Below are 13,382 nucleotides of genomic sequence, written 5' to 3'. Positions count from 1 at the left end.
TTTATCCACTGTAGCAGCGGAAGCCCATGCTCAATACATCTTAAAAGTGTAACAGGACATGAAGCAGTACAGCTTAATGAAAGTTTAACTGTGTCCTGGTTTCAGCTGGGATAGAGTTAATTGTCTTCCTAGTAGCTGGTGTAGTGCTATGTTTTTGAGTTAGGTATGAGAAAAACGCTGATAACACACCGATGTTTTCAGTTGTTGCTAAATAATGTTTAGTCTAAAGTCAAAGATTTTTCAGCTTTTGATGCCTAGCCAACAAGAAGGCTGGAGGGGCACAAGAAGTTGGGAGGGGACACAGCCAGGACAGCTGACCCAAACTGGCCAACGGGGTATTCCATACCATGTGATGTCATGCCCAGTATATAAACTGGGGGGAGTGGGGGCGAGGGGATCGCCGCTCAGGGACTAACTGGACATCGATGAGCGGGTGGTGAGCAATTGCACTGTGCATCATTTGTCTATTCCAATCCTTTTATTATTTATTAGTGTTGTCATTTTATTATTAGTTTCTTCTTTTCTGTTCTATTAAATCGTTCTTATCTCAACCCATGAGTTTCACTTCTTTTCCTGATTCTCTCTCCCATCCCACTGGGTGGGGTGGGGAACTGAGTGAGCGGCTGTGTGATGCTTAGTTGCTGGCTGGGTTTAAACCACGACAGTTTCCCAAGGAGATCATGAGAAGGTGAAGGATTTAATACAGAAGAATCTACATATTTGAAAAAAGAAGTTATTTACTGAACAATTATTTACTCAAAGAACAGTCATTTCCTAGGCTGTAGCAGTAAGTTGAATCTGTGTTAGAGAAAATGTTGCCATCAGGCTAGCACGGGGTGAAAGGCTGAAGTCAACATTTAATACCTTTTCACTGTATCACTCATCAGAAAATTTTGCCTTGTAAAAGCAGTCGGAATAGAAAATAATAGGTGAGCAGGAACATTTATATCCGGAAACAGTGACTATAGAAGATGGGTGCACAGCCAGGGTAGCACAGGCCTCACAGGCCAAAGGGAGAGCTTAAGATACCCAACTAACTAATTACTGTCTGCTGAAAACTATGGGTGAATATTGCAAGTCTCTTGCTGATAGCGGGTTCATCCCCAAACCATTCTCCATACCACAACGGGGCCGTAATTAGGACAGGGACCCTACCCGAGCCCTTTCTGCAAGAAGCTGAACAAAGCTTAAAGCCTATAAACCCAGCACTGCCAAGTCTCTTCAGTCATTCAAGAGAAGCTGAGGAGGCACTACGGAGGAGCCGTGATCTCTCAATGTGAAATACCCAGGGATGCTTCTACAACTTGCAAGTGCCCAGGACTATTTATTCATCAGCATTTTTCTCCTCAGAGCTCTACCAAAGCATAAAATTTAAACACGCTGTTAAACCTACCAGACTCATTGTCAACATCAACGTAAACAGAGACCTTCAGGTCCTTTCCACCTCCACGTAGGTCTTCCTACAGCAACGCACACTCTTGGGGTCTTCAAGCCCTGGGACGCACTCTGTGTGCCACGCCAGTCAACGTGGTCACCGCAAGGGCCTTTTTTAAAGGCCCCTAAACGTATGTGTACAAATATTAGGGGAAATCACCTCTTGCGCCAGGCCCCACGCCCACCACCCCCACAAAGCCATCTCCAGGCTGCTACACCCACTCCCCCCTCTCTCCCACGGAGGAGAAGCACGACCCCTCCCCAAGGGCCTGCCTGCTGGTAACGGGACGGGCGGGCGGGGCGGGGGGGGGGGCTGGGGCCCGGCTCCTTCCTTCCTACCTGCCAGCCGGGCCGGGCCGGGCCCAGGGCGTTGGGCCGGGCCGGGCCCAGGGCGTTGGGCCGGGCCGAGGCTGCCCGTCTCCAGGCAACCGCGCCGCGACCGCCGAGGCCTCCGCACCCGACCCTGCGCTGGCGGCTCCGCCCCCGGCCGCCGCGGCTCCGCCCGCCGCCCCGCCCCCCGGCCGCCGCGGCTCCGCTCCGTCGGCGGGGCTCCTGGCTGGAAGGCGCAGAGAAGGGTGTGCTTGCAGGGGGAAGAGCGGCAGTGCAAAGAGCGGGAGAGCAGGCGTGGGCACGGCCTTAAAGAGAGGAGCGGGACGGGAAAGGCAGCAGGACCCCGTGTGGGATTTGGGTGGCCAGTGACCACTCCGGGGTGACAGTAGGAGGGGGGTCGGGGGCGTCTCCGTTCCCGACAGCACCTGAAACTTTGTCTGCGGCCTGGGGGATAACTAACGCCAAAGGTGATTCCACACCCTGTGGTTAGCCTGTGTACAGCGAACAGCTTCCCTGAGGCAATCGCTCCATTAGCTCGAGTGTGAGTGGCTGTGTTGAGGACCGAAAAATGTCTCGTGATGCATAACAAGGCTGGCTTCACCAAATCGTTTTGCATTTAAAAAAACAAGAAACAAACAGATTAAAAGCCTAAATTTCCAGACCAGTGTTGTCAAAAGATTAGACATGGCTGAATGAAGTTTGTCATCATTTGGACCCAACGGATGTGGTTCATCTTTTGTTGGTGACATGATCAAACATGTCTGTTGGTGTGAGAGTGCAACTCCGGTGCAAGTCCGTGAGCAGCAATGCGCTGTTCTTTCGCTGTTCACCATCTCCTGGTTGGAGGTTGCCACGGCATCATCATATTCCTTTTTCACTATTCAACCCCGATAAGAATAAAGAATACTTACTAATTTCAGGGGGGGGATTTTCTGGGACATCAGAAAATCACAGTGCCATCAGTGCCAAGTGCACACCCAGGGCACAGACAGGCCAGCGTATGGGATTAGCTTCCTGTGGTTTAATGAGTTACTGTGCATCTGCAGAGCCACCTTAACTGACCACATTAATAGCCCTTCCACTCTCTAAACGAAACGTGTTTGCCTTCCCTTAATATGGTCTATTTTAAAAAGCAAGGGACTAAAGCACAATGCAGTTTTCACAGCTCCACTGAGAGGCAGTAATTCATTAAAACAGGTTAATTCAATCATCCAGACTCATCTGTCCATAAATTAAATTTGCCTGTTCGAACACACGTGTTACCTGATCTTTTAGACTCATCACAAGATATTTATTCAAAACATTGCTCTTTACCATTCTCACTCGCACTTAGGAGGAATCCACATTTCCACACTTTAGATATAGGATTCATAAATCAGGCACCTAGGAAAATGCGATCACACCCTCAGTGGTCCCACACAAAAAGCCTGCTTTTTCAGGGGTTTACTTTCAGGATGGTACCCAGTGTATTCGTGGGAGCAGCCCTTAGTAGTGTTTCTCTTGGGGGCAGGAAGGTAGAAGGTCTGGAGGGAAGACGCAGAGTCCTGCCTGCTATTTAGAAGAGGCTGGAGTTTTGAATCCCCTACTTGCACGCACTCACCCCCTCACACCTTCAATCTATACTGTACCTTTGCAAGGATGTTGGAGAGCAGCAGCTGCTGGTGGATTGCATCAGCATTTCCTCTGCAACAACATTAAATTTACTCTAGGGTTTGGAAAATACTATCTTAGACCATAGGTCAGGAAATGTGTTGACTCCCCTCTTGCAGGGTCTGATGGTCAATTAACGTCAGAGAAAATCACCAGGGGCCTGATTTTCCAAGGTGATAAGCGCACTCAGCTCCACCTGGTGTCATTGCAGTCCAGCTGCCCATCTTCACAGGAAGGAAAGCAATGGGCCTTGACGTGCTCCAGGAAGGTAGCGTGATTCAGTGAAAACAACACTGCATCAAGCGTCTGCCCCTTGAATTTTATTCCCAACTCTGCCATTTATCTTCCAGGTAACTAGCTTAAGTCACCTTGACTCAGTTTCCCCCCACACCCCTTCTTGGGACACACTTCCTGAGGGTTATCTATGGAGTAAGTGTATCGTGTATGCACACATCTGCATAGTAGGTTACTTCTTTTCCTTCTTTTGCTAGAAATAATCTTGTTATGGCCAACCCAGCCTGAACTATTTGAAACCAATCAAAGAAGAAATGCATCTTTCCATCATTGAGCAAGAGAAAAATCTGGCACAATTTCAGGGTAGATACAGGAGCTTTCTGTCTGCCCTGTTCAGAGTTACTGTAATTGTGCTGGCACCATTCCCAGAGCTGAGCTAAGGTCAGTGAGAAACCTGTAAATTAATAACTGTGGAGCTGATGTGATCTCTATCCAGGAATCACGTTGTACATTTGTGAAGCATTATAGGAGAGAAAAGTTGTGTTTCAGTTTTGCCAAGAAATGTTTAAAATCTTTAAATCTTAATATTGACAATTAGCATACCCTGGACCTATTTGGAGATGTTGGACCTGATTCTGATCTCACCATCACACTCCACAAAACTCCACAAAATGGGTTAGTCTGGATTAATTATGTTGGTTCTACCCAAATGCACAGGAATCACATGAAACTTTCTCTGAAAACCAAGACTAGATGGACACGCTTTTCCTTTGGGGTCTTATCTTACAACGAAGGTATTCGTCTGTCTTCCTGGTTTTATCCATCACAAGCAACATCCAGTCATCCCAGTCACTAATCAATATTGTTGGTTAATAGCTAATTGCTCTTGCCACTTGCATTATTAGCATTCAGGAATTCCATTGTATTACAATCTAGAAACACTGGACCAGAAGGGGCTTTCTGGTCAGAAGAACCAGTTTTTTCCTACTGCAAGTAACCACATCAGTCATTTAGATACTTGTCAGTCTCTTCCTCCTTCTTCTGAAAGATTGGTCCAAAGCCTCTCTCTGAAGATTACAGACCTCCTAATTTATAGGCTAAAATTATTTATGGCCAAGTTATACCTACTTGTTCTTTTGCCAAACTATTTTTCAGCTTAAAATAACTCTTCCCCTCTTATGTTTGCGTTCCTGATATATTTATAGGGCCCACTGTCATCTCCTCTTGACATTTATTTTGCTAAGTCATACAAGCCAAGCTCAAAATCTCCTGTCATTAGACAGGCTCACAATTCTTTTTATCATGCTGGTTTTTCTTTTCCAGCTTTTTTTTCTTGAAGATGGGTGACCAGAACAGTATAATTTACTCCAGATGTCTTGTGCAGTGGAATAAATACTCTCCTTTCTGTACTGTAAATGTCTGGTATATCCTGGGGTCATGTTATCAAGGTCATATCAAATTGGTTGCTCATAATCATTGACTATTAAGATGGGGTTCCTCTCTTTCTTCATCCTCCCCAGTTGCAAAGGCAAGTGGGATGGAAGTCCCCACTGTAGTAAAAGGTTTTGTAAGTACATGACCCTGCACTGCGTACCACCACATTTTATTCTATTCCTATTACTCCATCCCCTTCTTCCCGTCTTCCTCTGATATCCCTTAATCATTAGCAAATGTCATTAGCACGCTTCTGTCTTTTCCAAATGCCGCTAACAGAAATTAAGATGAGCATTGTCCATAAGAATCTCCACTACAAACTATCTTTCAGCCTGATAGTCCCCCTTGCAGCATGATCTCTTCTCCCCATTAGCCAGCCCTGTAATCACTTTTCTGTCTTTTAAGAATCCCTTTTCCAGCAGAACTACCAATTTCCTTTGGGACACAGTACTGAAGGCTGTCCTGAAGTCCCAAACTAGTAGTATTTTTTCCATCTAGAATATTAGTTCTCTCACCAGAGGTAGGTATAATCCACTTTTGGTAAACTCTTGCCACATTTTCCCATGTCTTTAATTATGCTTGCAGTCAGAATTTGTTCTAAAACGTTACATACTGTTAGGGGTCAGACTGATGGGTGTGTGTTAGCCTACATCTCATCTCTCTTGCCTCTCAGCTTCTTCAGAACTGACATGCATTTGAAGTCATCTATTTCTGTAGTATCATCCCAAATGTGACAATTTTGTTTAAGATGTTCTTTCAGTACAGCAAGGCAGAAATTACTCAGTCCCCAAGTAAAGTGTATTAAACTCCAGAAATTTTGCTTTCCCCCTGGATAACTTCCATTTCTGTGCAGTTTTCGCTAGCTATCTGACCACTTCCACAGTGTTATACATCTCTGTTGAAAGCAGACGGACAGGAATTACTTTAGCTGTAAGTCCACACCTAGATGATCTTCAGGCTTGCCCCATTTGGGTTTGACTTTCAAGTATTCTTAATCTTTACATGAAAAGGTGTCAGTACAGCTAGTGCTACCAGATGAATACCATGCACAGTAAAAGATGTGCCTCCAGAAGCTCATTATTCTAAGTAGGTAATACGGAACAAGGATATTCATCCCCATTTTATACAACAAGACAAAAATTAAAACTAATCTGAGATTAAGTGAGGAATTCATACTATGGTACTGCCACCCCCATCCAGACTGCTGCTCTGCTGGAAAACTCTCCCACCTTCTTGTATCGTATAATAAACAGAACACTACTAGCTTTGGTAATTCTTCTGTTGGTTAAGCACTAGCAACTACCATGGCATTTTCAAAAAAATCAGCTCAGGTTTGCAGAAAGAGCTTTGGTTGAAGTCTTGACTATGGCATTAACCTCATGATTTCATGTGCTTGAAGTCACCGCATTCAGAAGATGATGTCAGAACAGTTTCGACCACGGCAGGTATTTAGGACTTCATCCTCAGAAGTGATGAATGAGACTGGGAGGGTGTAAGAACTGATCCAAAGATCCCAAAGATAACAGGAGTCTGTGAATTGAATTTATTTTGCTGTCACTGCACCTGGCATGAAAAGAAAGTACAATGAGAGGATTCAGTTAAGAAAACATTCTCTCTGACTCACTGAATCTGGGCATTTGTTTTTGCTCCTCTTCACAGGCTTATGTGAATTCATAAACTGCAGTCTGAAAGGAAAGCTTCTTCAGGCAACATATGGCATTTTGTACAAAGCTGTATCTTTTCAAGCTGAACTAGACCTAGAAAAACTTTAGCTAACGGTTTTTATAGAGTATTTTAACTCACACTGAAAGATGGGCAATCATAGTTTTTCTTTGTCCTTGCTTCTGTGAACAAGTAAACCAAACTACTGAAGTCACCAAAGTCATACAGAAACTGTGTGTGGCATCTGAATGTGACTCCAGAGGTCCTGAGCTAGGTCCTGAGTGACAGAGCCCGTTTCCTCTCACTGCTGCATGCTTACTCAAGGAAAATGAACCCCCTCTTTGGATTGGTAGAGTGTCGGGGTATGTTTTTGGGGTACTAGAAGGCAATAAAAACAGCAAATAGCCCCTTCTCATGGTGAAGGGTCTCTTAGAGAAAAGGTAAGCTTAAGACAGTCTTCAATTTTCAGTCTTAAGACAGTCTACAGTACTTTCAAGCAATAACCAGTGCAGATGCCACACCACAGGGCTCTTTTCCTCCTTTGTACTATTGCTTTAGAAGGCAGGTTTTGGTTCATGACAAAGTGATTCTACCCAGAAGCGGTTGCATTACAGTGCAGTCAAGATGATTGATCAGAATGAAAGACATGAGGCGGCAAAGGTAAGACAGGGCACTGTATTAATATTTGAACAACCAAGCCAGGATTTCCTAATTCCAGAAGGGCTTGTTTTCTAATTCTGCCTTAATTTTAATGAAGATTTGTAAATAAATGAATAAATAAATAAATAAATGTAAGATTTCTCTCCCTTCCCATTTTTACAGGAAAAAGGAAACAAAAGCTTTCCTATCTGAAAAAATATTGAGAGCCAGAAAAGCATGCTTGCACTCCCTTGTTTATATCATTCCAGACTCAAGGTGAATCAATGGTAACTTAAAATGCCTCTGTATAAAATAAAGATTATTGTTTTGTGTCTTTCTTCAAGGCCATCTATGTTTCTCAGTTTCTTTTGGGTCGAACTATTTCCTGGTTTTGGAAAGCTCAAGGATGCTATCTGCACGCATCTGCTCTTCCAGGGTATGGCACCCTGTCCCACTGTATGGGAGAAGTCTCAAGCTGCCCTACAGCTGCCAGATGGTCATTTTTACTGAAGAACTGGTAAGTACAAAACCCAATGTTGTTACAACTGTAGTACTGCTATAGGGGTTTCATTCAGTTTAGGGGATCACAGTGCTTGGTGTGGTAGAAATCCTTAGCAAGAGAAGGTCTTGCTGAGAGGGCTTAAAAATGGCAGGCTTAAAAGAAAAACATAAAAGGGATAGCGCTGGCTGCGGGATTAATGCCCCTGGGACACAGAAGACTTCTTGCTGATGCTATTTATAATTCACACCTGGTCCACATTGTTGGTGGTCCTTGCATTTCTTCTGGGATGAACTCCACAGTCAATGATTGAGTTACAACTTTGTTTTCAACATTGAACTAAGAGAAAAATGAATTGATGTTGGAAAGGAGTTAAGGTCAATGACTGTTTCACCATAGTTTTTCAGGAGCATCACTTGTTCTTTGCAGTGTAAAGAAACCTGTGGCCTCACTGTGCTTTTAAGTCTGTTTTGCCAAGCAGACATTAGCTGTGAAATTCATCTAGCTGTCTTCAGGCAGGGGAACCAGCAGCTTTGCAATGTGTACTTACTTTTTGTGCCAATGCAAAGCCACCACAAAATGTTACCAAATCAGAAAGGTGTTGATTTATATTCATTTCCCATCAGTGTAAGTGACAACATATGGTGTGAAGCAGTGGAGAAATTGGGGCTTTTAAAAATATTAATCAGGGCAAAGCACCAGTTTCCATGCCATTACACCACTAGTTTGCATGCACTTTGCACAGTTCAAAGCTTACTCTGAATGCAACTCATGCACACCAAGGCTTTCAGCCGTCACAGCAACAGCACCGCTGCGAGCCACACTATAGACAACAGCTCTGGCAAAAGTCCTTCACAAATCCCTGTCCTACAGGGGCGGAAATAAGGTGGCTGCGGCACAGTCTGCAGTAGTGGAGGGAGGAGGTCAGCAGGTAGATAAGGGGTCAGGCAGTTCTGTAGACTGGAACAAACACTGCACACCCTGTGCATCCCCATACACACCTATGTAATCCTAGGGCCAGCATCTATAGCCTAGAAGACATGGCTCTCTGTCCTAATACGCTAAGAGCCAAAGTGCCTCAAGTGCCTTGCTCATTCCTGGTGCTCCCAGGGGTGTTTCAGCTCCATGGTCTACCAGGTGATTTGTGCTTGCTTCCAGCTCAGCATTAGTGAATGAGCTGAGCAAAGGCAAAAATGGTCCTATCTGCTCTGTCAAAGGAACCCTTGACCCTACACATCTGCTTCTGCTGCACGTAGCCTGGATTTGGGTCCAGCAAATACCACACAGGAATTAAAAGTGATGCAACTCACCACCATCCTGTACTAGGATTTTCCCTAGAATTTAAGGGGCTCAGGTTGCCTTTTCCATGGATAGCCTCTTTGGAAAGCCTTGGGATTCTTCTATATTTGGGTCATTGTCATGTGTAACTTCCTCTAGACTACTAGAAGGAATCTTATCCTCACAGAGAGGGAAGGATGTTTCCCTGTCCTCAAAATGGCAGGAGAGACCTGATTTCCAAATGCTCTCCTTACAGCCCTGGCTCTGATTTTGCATAATGTGTGCTTAGAAAAAGGACTATGTACTTTGTTATTCCAGCAGCTAAGTTAGATTAGTGATGAGAGAAGATGGATTATTGGTATGCTTCTGTACTTACTATGCACTGTCTACAAGTTTCAGTAAAATTCAGCTCTGTTACCCAACTCAGCATGCTGGGTGAGACCAAGACAGATGCTCAGGTAGTGTTTCAGAGTATTGAAAACCATAAACCACATCCCAGTCCACACAAATCTCACACCTACCTCAAACGCCTTGCTTGACAGTTTGTTTTCAAGGCCAGATCTGTCAGTAGCCCCACTGGCCAGTGACAGTGCATGGCGGTGAACATGTCCTGTTGTCTGCTACAAGGGACTCCAGCCGTCCTTGTAGGCCAGCTCTTTGTCCATGAAAACCTGCACTTTATCACTGCATGCTTGCACTTCTGGCTAAGCACTCCATCCCAGTATCCTCTTTTCTTGAAACACTTTAGAAGAGACCCTGGGGTAAACCCTTATAGTGGTTTAATAGAAACTCCTAATGCCTGAGCTGAGTGGTGAGCATTTGGCTGAGCAAATCCCTTCAGCAGAAGACAGAAATACAGAATGGGAATCCTCTCATGACCACAAACTACTGTTATCTGTAGGAGTCATGATGTTCCTGTAGTACTGTGACTCATCTGCATTCACTTCCTACAGTCTGAGCAAAGACCTTGCATTTCCAGACTTGCCCACCATTGTTAGCAATGGAGGTGGACCTTTGATGATCTCTCTTTCAATTTGGATCTGAATTTTTGGAAAACATAAAGGGAGCAAAACCAGTGCTGGATTTGCACCTGGCCTTTTCTAATATGATTGGATGTGGAGAATTGATTCATTCAAAAGTATTGCCATAATGAGATGAGCAGAAGTTCATGCATTGCATTAGCATTACACTAACACATCTCAGTGCACTGTTTGGCTCTTGCTATTTTGTGGTGGAGGCCAACATAGACAGATATGTCTGAAATACTACCAAGCAGTGCGGTGAAATGCGTGTCGCCCCAACAACTCCCACCACATCACCACTGCCAGAACCTGTCTTCCTTGGAGTGCACACAAGCCTCCCCTGTCCTGCCCTACACCGGTCACTCCCTATGCCACGCTGTGGATGTGCTAACACAGGGACATTCATTAACAGACCGTTCGCAGTAATCTTATGTACCAAACAATGGCAGCTGGCTAATTTCTAAGTTATCAGTTGATTACTCCCTGCAGTAGCAGATCAGGGTACAAGTTAAACTAGTGTTAAAAATACATTTCCTTCTCATTCTCCTTAAAAGTCAGTGGAAACACAAGTGTGTAGCACTCAACTATGTATTCAGTGTTTGAATACACTCCAGCTCCTGGGTTGTAGAAGGCAGATTTTCCAGGTGCAGTTCACTTTCTTTTCTAGAGAATTGAGCAGCTGGACGTATGTCTACAGCTGTTTACATAGGACACTTCTTTGTGCTTTGAGATACTTGCCTTACAACACATCCAGCCCTTGGCAACCTGGCGAGTGAAGTATAAAGACTGGGGGGAATAAATAAATAGATAAATAAATAACCAAACTATGGTTGTGATCCCAAACCTATTGAAGTTAAAGGAAGTAATTTCAGATCATATCCACCATCTAGCCTACAAAGAGGTGCCAAACTAACTTTAAGCTATTGGGCTTTCCAAAACTACCACCTCCACAAAGACCATAATTATAAAATGTTGTTGTGTTGACTGACAACTGTTGTGGTAACTCCTGGTCAGTGATCATTAAAATAAAATCCTTGTTCCAGCAGCATGCTTGGTTGCAGCAAGAGTTCAGTGAAACTGTCGCCTGCTGCATGCAATGAGTACAGGATGTTAAAATATAGTGTTTGTCACAGAGTCAACATCCCAGCAAGGGCAGATCCTGTACCACACCACATACCTTCTTGTTTGAGATCACATGCTTGAATTGCTTCCTCATCATTTATACAGCGGCTATCTAGGAGATATGTTCAGGGAGTATCCTAGTACTTGCAAGCACAACTTCCCAATATGCCCATTTTTTAACAAAGATGTTAGGCAAACATCTTAGCTGCTGAGAAAGAGGTCCCTGGGACCACCGTACCCTGATGATAAGTCTGGAAGCCTTCCTGCTGTGCGGCATGGTGCATGGTCAAGTCCCAGATACACGGGAACCAGGGCTGCTTGTTCTGGAGGTGCACTCCCTATCAATGCAATGTGCAGGACCAGGGAGCAGAAAGAATTTGGCGTGTGGGGGCTTGGATAGCTGATCCAGATAGCCAAGGACTAGGGCTAATGACAAAGTTCTGTCTGGATGGAGAGATAAAGGAAAGAAAATAAATAAAAAGCAGAAATTAATCTGAGGAATATTTCCACCATAGTCCCTGAAATGCCACAGGTAAGGAAAGACCTTAGAGTAGGAAACATCTCCAACTTGGACATAGCAACATCTGAGTACCTTTCATCCAGCAAATTCATAATGCTGTTTATGCAGGAACTTTATATCTTTCCTGCTGCAGCATAATATCTGCCTAAGTCTGACATTTTAAAATACCTCTGCCACATGGAGACAGGCAGGTGACTCTGTACAAACATGCAGACCTCAGCTCGACCCTTTGATAGGTGCCATCATACCACAGTACAGCTTGTGAAATCAACAGCTACGATATGCTTCTGGAAAAAAGCATGCCAGTCAGAGGGTAGATCTGCTTGCATAGTCAGTGCACTTGGCATTACAGCTTATGTTACCATCTAGACTATCTATGGGTATCAACCCATCTATGTATGGAGCGGCTCAAGGGTCTGGGAAAGCCCTGAGGACCTGTGGGCTTGGGGTGCAGCGTGCTGCTCGCTGCTGTAACAAAGCCAGCTGAATGACGTCTCAGAACAAGGTGCAATTTTTGTGTCAACAATGGGATCGTTAATATGAACGTCAGCAGGCTTCAGAGCAAATCCCTTTCTTGGAGCAATGCAAGGGAGTAAGGAGGTATTTTTTGTTGAGCCTAAAGCTGAGCTCCCCTGCTCCAGACTGCAGCATACAGACGGCGGGAAGTACGTGCAGACAGAAAGGTCTCTGCTCTCTAAGCCTGCCTGGCTCCTTGCCCGAGCTTCAAATGCAGACTGTGAGGGTTTGACTCAAGACAATTTGATGGATATTGTGTCAGTGCTGGAGGCAAGAGAAGCCAAGAAAATGGGGGATCTCTCTGTCAGCTGATCTATTTCCTCACATTTTTAATGCAAACCCTTCATTTCTGTAAATACACTCTGCATGCTGCTATAGATAGGGTATGGTTCTAAGAGTAATACTGTGAGAAAAGGGTGCAATACATGAACCAAAACTGAAGAGTTTTTAATCTACAGACCACATTCCTTATATGTGGTAATAACATCCATGTGATAAATTCATTTATTTCTCCAAAGAGGTCATAAATTACATGTCAGCATAGTAATCTTCATTTATCCCATTCTTTGACCTCTCCTGCAATATGCCTATTGAGTCTTCTCTGTTTGCACCTCTTTTAACTTTACCAAGTGCCTTAAGCCCTCTGAATTTTGATCATCGATTGCCAACGACTGCAGTGATTAAACTGAAGCCTGAACCATCCCCATTAATAAAAACTCACCACTTGCCTTTTCTGCAAATCAGATTTCAACAGCACTCCTCTCCTCTTTCCCCTTGTCTGGCTCTGACTGAAAAAAATATGCAGGACCATTTGCCAGGGTTAATTTTTAATAGTGTCCTCACTGCCGCAGCGAATGAAGTCATTTATTATCCAGCAGGCAGCATGCTAAATGCTAGGCAATAACAAATGCTAAAGGAGGTGACTCACGCATAAGCAATCAGGCGGAGTTTTACATTCCCACCTGCTGGATGGCTCAGCACAAAGGGCCGAGCATGGCATTTCGGTTTACCCTACTCTTGCATCCTCATCTGAGGGACACCT

At 44.4% G+C, this 13,382-nt stretch overlaps 1 protein-coding gene and 1 long non-coding RNA gene across 4 annotated transcripts in view; both read right to left on the bottom strand.

Annotated features, from left to right (window-relative positions):
* The window catches only part of LRRC56 (leucine rich repeat containing 56), a 74,600-nt gene extending 72,762 nt beyond the window's left edge, over positions 1–1,838 (bottom strand). Inside the window, exon 1 of one of the 3 annotated variants that reach the window (XM_030039789.1) lies at positions 1,774–1,838. The gene's annotated coding sequence lies outside the window, so the exon portion shown is untranslated. Of the gene's footprint in view, positions 1–1,393; positions 1,566–1,773 lie in introns of those variants that run through there. The other 2 variants (XM_030039795.2, XM_030039788.2) reach the window with 2 other exon arrangements.
* A 4,509-nt stretch (positions 1,839–6,347) lies between these two features.
* LOC115352236 lies at positions 6,348–13,155 on the bottom strand. Its single transcript, XR_003927037.1, has 2 exons — positions 13,062–13,155; positions 6,348–6,645 (listed from the first exon to the last, which is right to left on the bottom strand). It is a non-coding gene; the product is annotated as an uncharacterized LOC115352236 (long non-coding RNA).
* Between the last annotated feature and the right edge of the window lie 227 nt (positions 13,156–13,382).

This window comes from Aquila chrysaetos, chromosome 16 (genome assembly GCF_900496995.4).
Source record: "Aquila chrysaetos chrysaetos chromosome 16, bAquChr1.4, whole genome shotgun sequence".
Classification (NCBI taxonomy): Eukaryota; Metazoa; Chordata; class Aves; order Accipitriformes; family Accipitridae; genus Aquila; species Aquila chrysaetos.
This window is presented reverse-complemented; position numbering and strand designations above follow the sequence as displayed.